Here is a 7,187-nt window from a genome sequence, read left to right on the forward strand (position 1 = left end):
TGCCATCAATATAATCACTATCATTACCACCATCACCACTATGATCATCACCACCACTATGATCATCACCACCACCATCACCACCGTCACCACCATCACCACCGTCACCACCACATCACCATCATCACCACCATCACCATCACTATCACCATCACCACCACCATCACCACATCACCACCACCACTGCCATCAATATAATCACTATCACCACCATGATCACCATCATCACCCTCACCATCATGACCAGCACCACTACCATCAACATAATCATTATCATTACCGCCATCACCTCCATTTCTTTGGTCCAGATGTGAGTTTCTTTTCACTGCATTGTTCTGTTTGCCTCTGTGCACCACCCCCCAGCTACACTGGCATCACCTCCATGGCAGGAGCCACCAACCCCTGCGGGATCCATTGCGCAGCAGATGCTCAGCAACCAAATAAGATACACTTGATTACTATACTTACCAGTTATTTAATAAAGATACTATTTGTCAAATAATCATTACACCATTCCAAGTTCTAATTAAAAATAAAAATCAAGCAACCTAACTTTTGAAACTTGTGGATGAAGCTTTGGAATCTGCTCCTCTATTCTGCTTTCTCATTTATTCAACAGACTGTGGCCGCCCCAGGCGAATCAGAGATGATCCCGAGCTCAGCCCCCAAGCAGCTCACAGTAGGTCTCCAGGAATGCAGAGTAAGGCTGATAACATGTGACAGCTGTATATGGTAGGCAAACTCAGGATATCGTCCTACCAAGATGAGGAATCCAGGAAGGCTTCCCAGAGGAGGGGCTGGCTGCCTTGAATGCTGGGCAGGGCGGGCCGCGTGGAAAGAGAAGATGGTTCAGCAGAGCAGGGGCACGGAGATTGAGGCCATGACAGTGGGAGTATGTTGGGAGGCTGGGAGTGTATGGATTTGCTTGTTTAGGGCCTGGGGGGCAACTACCAACCTGTTCATTGCTCACGGACCAAGCTAGGCTGTTAGGATGGGATCCTGGAGTGTCCTGATCACATCATCATCTCAAATCAGGAGTCTTTCTGGGCAGCATTCCCAGCCCTTAAACCATCCGGCACTGGCGCCCAACGGACTTCCGGAGTCCGAGCTCTGCTGGGGAGACCTTGCTGCCACCGCTGTCCCAGAGTCCTGTCCAGCCTCAGGGGCCACGTCCCTTCCAAGGTACCCCCCCCCCCCGATTCCACCTCTACCCACCTCCCCCAGAACCCATCGCTGCCTTCGCTCTAGCTCTGTGACCTTGGTCCCTTCCTGGGGGTGCAAATCGTGTTCTGGTCAGTCAGTCGGATATTCAAACGCTTCCTCACCGCCCCGTAGGAGACGACAGCAGAGCGGACGGGCGTGCAGGCTCTGGAGGCAGAATGCCTGCAGAGGGGGCAGAGGAGCTGGACGGTTTCCTGGAGGAGGGGACCACCCTCTCTGAAGGCTAAGAAGGAGTTGGTGAGACGAGGGAGGGATGAGCAAGGGAAATTCAGGCAGAGAAGGTAGCCCAGACAAAGGCTGGAGGCGCGTTCGGATCATGGTGGGAAGTTGGGTGCGGTGGAAGTGCGCGGGGGTGCAGTGCGTGGGGGGGGCGGTGGCTGCAGAGGACACAGAATTCTTAGGCCTGGATCAGGGCAGACCGCCAACACAGTGCCCAAGGAGGTAAACACCGTCCCTTCCGGCCCCGAGAACGCAGCGCACGTGGGAAGCCATCAGCAGATGGTGGCTGCTCACCCACCTGGATGGCACACACCTTGAGGTGTCGCCACCCTCCGAAAACACCGAGGTGTCTCCTAAAGGGTTTTCTAACAGACCCCACCACGAGGAGCTTTCCGGCTGGACCCAGCTTAGCCCTCTCTCTCCCCTCCTTTCCCGGGGCTCCAAGGCTGCCATTCTACCTTCTACCAGCCATCAGTTTTTTTGTGTTTTGTTTTGTTTTTCTTCATTCATTCGCTCACTGATCATTATCCTCCGCCCTTCCGACGCTTCAGACAGGCCGTCCGTTTCATTTCGTAAAACTAAACAACACGCGCTCGGTTCTTTCAGGACGCGTGCTATGTTCTGGGGAACGTTTTTCAGAGCAGTGAAAAATTTAATTTTTTCCCCCAGCATCGAGATGTGTCAAACATAATTTATGCCTGGACATAATTCATCCCTAAAGATAAATATTGAAACCCAAGAGAGGAGAGACGGCTGCAGAATTTCCAGGGGCAGGCGGGTAGGAAAGGGGGTCTCCCTTCCTGATCCCACCACCGGAGAGGTGAAAAAAAGTGTAAACGAAACGAAAGTAAAGTAGCTAACTCCAGGTCTGTTCCCAGTCTCCTTCTAGAACTGCTGCAGACTTTTTTTTTTTTTTTTACAGGCCTCTTTTGTGTCTGTTGAACTGTTGCTCTGTCTTGCATAAAATCTCTTGCCATAGAAGTCCTCAATTAAAGTCACCTGCTGGTCTTTGTCAGCTGAGCTTGACGCTGTCAAATCATGCAGAGCTCCTTAAGCCAATACAAGTCATTAAGGAGGAGGTGAATTAGAGATCCGACATGGCGGACAGGAGCCATCCATAATCAATTGATATCTTCCTCTGCTGGAGGCGGGGTCTCGGGGAGCCCCCTCCCCACTCGCCTCCTCTGCAGGGGCCGCTACCCCTGGATCTAATTAGGCTGAGGCTCAGCAGGTCCGAGGCTGCGCTGAAAGGCCATCAGTAGGCGAGCCCATTAATAACTCGCCGGTGCCCTGCGGATTGTAATTGTCAGGCTGCAATTTACAGTAATCCTCCGATGCAAAAGTCTAAACCGCTGCAGCTGATTGGAAATTCATACACCCATTTGAAAGAGAAAAACACAAGATGCACGGGCTAAAAGGTCACAGCATGCAAGTGTGTGTGCTGAGTGACAGACATTTTAGTACTAGCCTGGGACCATATTTTAAAAGGTCACTGAAAACTCTTGGCTTGGGCCCTCTGACAAACAATGAACGTTCCATATATTTATTTGCCATCTCTTTGTTTTTACAGCAAGCAGAATAAATGAGTTAAATGACGTTGTGCGGGCCTGCATATTGTCAGCACAGGTTATAAGTCACTATTAAACTCCATCAAATCAAACCAAACCCGGTCAAGGCAATGAGACTAAAAGTTATTTGCATTCCTTCTGTCATAAAAAATCATATCCCCTTACTCAAGACTTTCGTTTCTTTATTAAATGCAGCCACAAGAGTATTTCAGGTCTGGCAATATAAGCTCAGGAAAACCTTCTCGGTATAACTCAGTGTAACAGCTTAGACCCGATTCCACTAAAAAGTCCCAGTTGAGCGTATCTGGGCACTCAATCAAGACATACATATTACTTTTAAATAAGATTAGCCTTTATATTTTGCTGCTTAAGTTAAAACTTTTCATGTCATTCTCTACTTTTATGTAAACTCCAACATAATTCTGTTTTAGCAAAATACTTCAAACAAATTAAAAACCTCAAGTCGAATGTGTCCTTAACAAAAACTTTCTTAATGGCATCGCAATGTGTTTGCTGACACTAAAACACTTTTAAATAAGATGGATTTTCCCTCCATTTCCCTGCATTTGTAATTACGGCTGCTCGGTGCGCGCCTTCGGTTACAATGGCAAAAGCAGTTATCTGTGCTCCAAATACGATTTGACCAATAGCTTACTGGTGACCCACAGCAACTATGAAAAAACGTGTCTTTCCCTATCTGCCTCCTGTTGGGTTCTCCGGTAGTTGTGAAATGGAAAGTGATCAATGGGGACTTTTTGGAGGGGGAAGGGTACCGGGAAGCCGGAGGGTAGGTGGGAAGGAGGGGGTCGTGGCCCTGAATGGACCTCATGTGGGAAATCACAGAGTTGTTGATCACAGTCTCTCTCTGATCCCGATGAAGGGCTGAGAGGAGATCAGAATCAAAGTCAACGACTGGACCCTGCATCCATTCCTAATCCGAAAAAGATGTCAGTGGCCATTATGAAGCGTGCGGGGATTTGGAAAGGCAACTGTTTTGAAAAGTGAACTGTAAGCAATTTGAGTGCCCGCTCGGGTCATTGATCAAATCAAAGGGGATGGAGTTTGTCTGTGGTGTCTTCACGTTTACAAGTGCTCAGGAGATTCGGCAGTATCTTCAGCCCGAAGTAGAACCGCAGATTAGTACTCCCCACATCTGCAGGAGTACTCTTCCCTCAGGTCCTGCCTGCCTGCCCGCCCGAGGCTTCCCAGCAACCCCCAGATTTCCCACACATTATCTCATCAAGGTCAACAAGATCCTTCCAAGACAGGTAGGAATTATCTTTCCCATTCGACAGCCATCCAAGGGAAAAGCTCAAAAGTATGAAATGTGTCTAAGGTCACATCTGTGGTGTGCCAGGCAGAATTCCAGGATAGCCCTGATCATCCACCCCTCGGTGTACACGCTGTATATAACACCCTCCCCTTGAGTGTGAGCAACATGATGGGATGTCACTGTCATAGTTAGGTTATGTTATATGACAAAGGTGAAATGATTTTGCAGATGTAATTAAGGTCCCTAATCAGTTGACCCTAAACTAATCAAACTGCATGTTATCCTAGGTGGGCCTGACCTAATCAGGTGAGCTCTTCAACAACAACAACAACAACAAAAAACAAAAAATGGATCCAAGCCTTCCCTGAAAAGAGACTGAAGTGGGAAAGCTCCCCTGCCAGCCTCCAAGAAGCAAGCTCCCAGAAGTTCTGCACCTGAAAGAAATGAATTCTGCCAACAACCATGTGAGCTTGGAAAGATCCTGAGCCCAGATGACACCATGGCCCAGCCAACACCTTGATCATGGCCTTGTGAGGCGCTGAGCAGGGAAGCCAGCTAAGCTGTGCCTAGATTCTGGACCCATAGAAACCTGGGGATAACAAATGCATACCGTTTTGAGCCATCAAATGTATGTTAATCTGTTACCCAGCAATAGAAAACAAGTCCACACGGCTTGTAATGCACTCAGGGCCCCCTGGCCACCAACCTGGTAGATGCGCCCCAATATCCACACCGTGGCCACATTTCAACCCCATATGTATACTCTTTTCTAATATTTACAGTCTAAACATCGAATATAAACTTACTTTTAAGTAGCTTGTATCCTACCATTTTCTAATCCTAAAATATATTCTTAAATATTCTAAAATCTGCTTCTTGATTTGGTTATTACTATGAAATTGTCTAAGGGCTTAGAATGCAAAAAAAGAGCCTATAATACCGTTTTCTTTTTCATTTCAAAGTCCAGCAAACAGCAGAGTACTTGACACCAATATGAAATTTTCTTGGTAAGCCCATAAAAATTAGTACCTTATGAGAAAAGTCGTACCTTTAGAAACACCTGACTAAATATTTCATAAATGCAACACACAGCAAATTCCTACAGTAGATTCACTGGATTTACAACCATCAAACTATATTAAACTTAAAATATCAAGATTTATCACCTATTAAATGGAGTCTCGTTTTAGTAATATCTTGCATTTGATCCCAAAGGATCTCAAATACCTTCGACCCTTCACCAGGGCACTCCACCGTAGTTCATAACGAGGTAACAGAAACCCTCACTGTAAGGCCCCGCTGCTACATTTGGGGATTAGCTCACCTATCAAAGAAAGGTAGCCAGATCTGGGGTGGAAGGCAGCAGCCGCTTTACAGAGTGCAGAAACGGTACCGAGATCCAGACCGGGGGCGGGGGGCGGTTGGGGAACCACCCAGGGGACCACAATATGCAGAGTCGGAGGGTCCTCCAGCAGGCCGTCCCAGGGGTTTGCAAACATTAATTTTTGGCAGAACCCTTTCTTCCAACACGATTGTTGTAACAGAGTTCAATAAATAAAGGAGATAAACCTGGAGCGGCTCTGGCTGAGGTGGGAGGAAAGGAGACCCCAGCCCCACCCAGCCTCCTGCAGCACATGGTGGGAGACCGTTTCCACTCTTGCAGTTCCTCACGCTGGCTACCCGTCAGGATCCACCTGGGCCCCACCCCAGAGATTCTGACTTTGTTGTGATTCTAACTCAGATTTGCTGGTATGGCCGAACCCCCCCACATCCCACCCCCCCTTGTGTTTACGGAACCCGAGACTCAGAGCAGAAGAGCTGTGCTTAAGGAAGTCAAGATTTAAAACTACAGCCCAGAAAAATATAGCCTGCTCTCAGAATGTGTGCAGGGATGTCATCATCCGCGTTGAAGCTGTAAATTTGGGTTAAAATGTGAGTTAATTTTGAAGATTTATAGTGATCGCATACCTTAAATAATTCCTCAAAAACATGCAGGGCTTTATGACGTAGGTAAATAACAGGAATAGCAAAGAATAACGTGGTCTACTGAAAAGACTGCACATGTCCAAGGCACCGCGGACCAACTACTGTTGGTTCTATGTAGACATCCTATAAGAACTTCTACACATCCTTCAAAACCCAGTTCAAGCACTACCCTCCCAGTAAACCATCCCAGTAATCCTCCAGCCTTCCTCTACTCTGCCTGGTCAGCCCTTTACCAGAGGGGACACTGGACTGAAATGATTTGGTTATACTCACTTGTCACCGCCATAACTTGAGCTCTGAATTCAGGCCCTGTGTTTTGTTCGTTTTCAGGCATGTCTTCAGCGTCCCCGCTTTTCTCTGCTCATCTGTAAGATGAGAACAGCAGTAGCACCTACTCTTCCCTGAGACACAGGGAAAGTGCTCGGGGACAGGAGGCACTCAGTAAATGTTATCCATCACTATTATTTTAAACTTGGCCACGCCACTCCGCCTTGCACTTGATTACATTACCCTGTTTTACTGTCTGCCCAGCAAATACCATTCTCCAAAACGATCAGCTTTCTTTAAGATCTGTCTGCCCCTCTGCACTGGCACCCCCCTGGAATGTAAGCTTCCGTGACCATGAACGTGAGGGACTTCTCTGACCGGACCTCACTCACTTCCCGGTGCCCAGAGGGCCCCGACCACAGGGGATGCTGAATCGATGTTCATGGACAGATGCACAAATGATGTGTCGAGCAAAAGAGCGAGGGCATGAGCTCGGCTTCTAGGAATCTACGGTCTGACCCAGCCATGGTTCATACTCCTTCTGCATTTGCAAATTAAATGTTTGTGGCTTTGAGTATCAACCATTAGCAGATCCCATGGGCCAACTCCTTCACTGTATAGGAGGAGACAGAGGCCACGGGAGGTTAATGACT

General features: G+C 47.8%; 1 long non-coding RNA gene across 1 annotated transcript in view; it reads left to right on the plus strand.

The window, feature by feature from the left end:
• LOC112822697 (uncharacterized) overlaps positions 1-5,149 on the plus strand; it is a 15,914-nt gene extending 10,765 nt beyond the window's left edge. The window contains exons 5-6 of the long non-coding RNA XR_012379156.1: positions 3,889-4,276; positions 4,569-5,149. This is a non-coding gene — a long non-coding RNA (uncharacterized lncRNA). The remainder of the gene's footprint in view (positions 1-3,888; positions 4,277-4,568) is intronic.
• The last annotated feature ends 2,038 nt before the right edge of the window (positions 5,150-7,187 follow it).

The sequence above is a fragment of the Callorhinus ursinus genome, unplaced genomic scaffold (assembly GCF_003265705.2).
Source record: "Callorhinus ursinus isolate GAN/ISIS: 27379988/994484 unplaced genomic scaffold, GSC_fseal_2.0 scaffold8, whole genome shotgun sequence".
Taxonomy (NCBI): domain Eukaryota; kingdom Metazoa; phylum Chordata; class Mammalia; order Carnivora; family Otariidae; genus Callorhinus; species Callorhinus ursinus.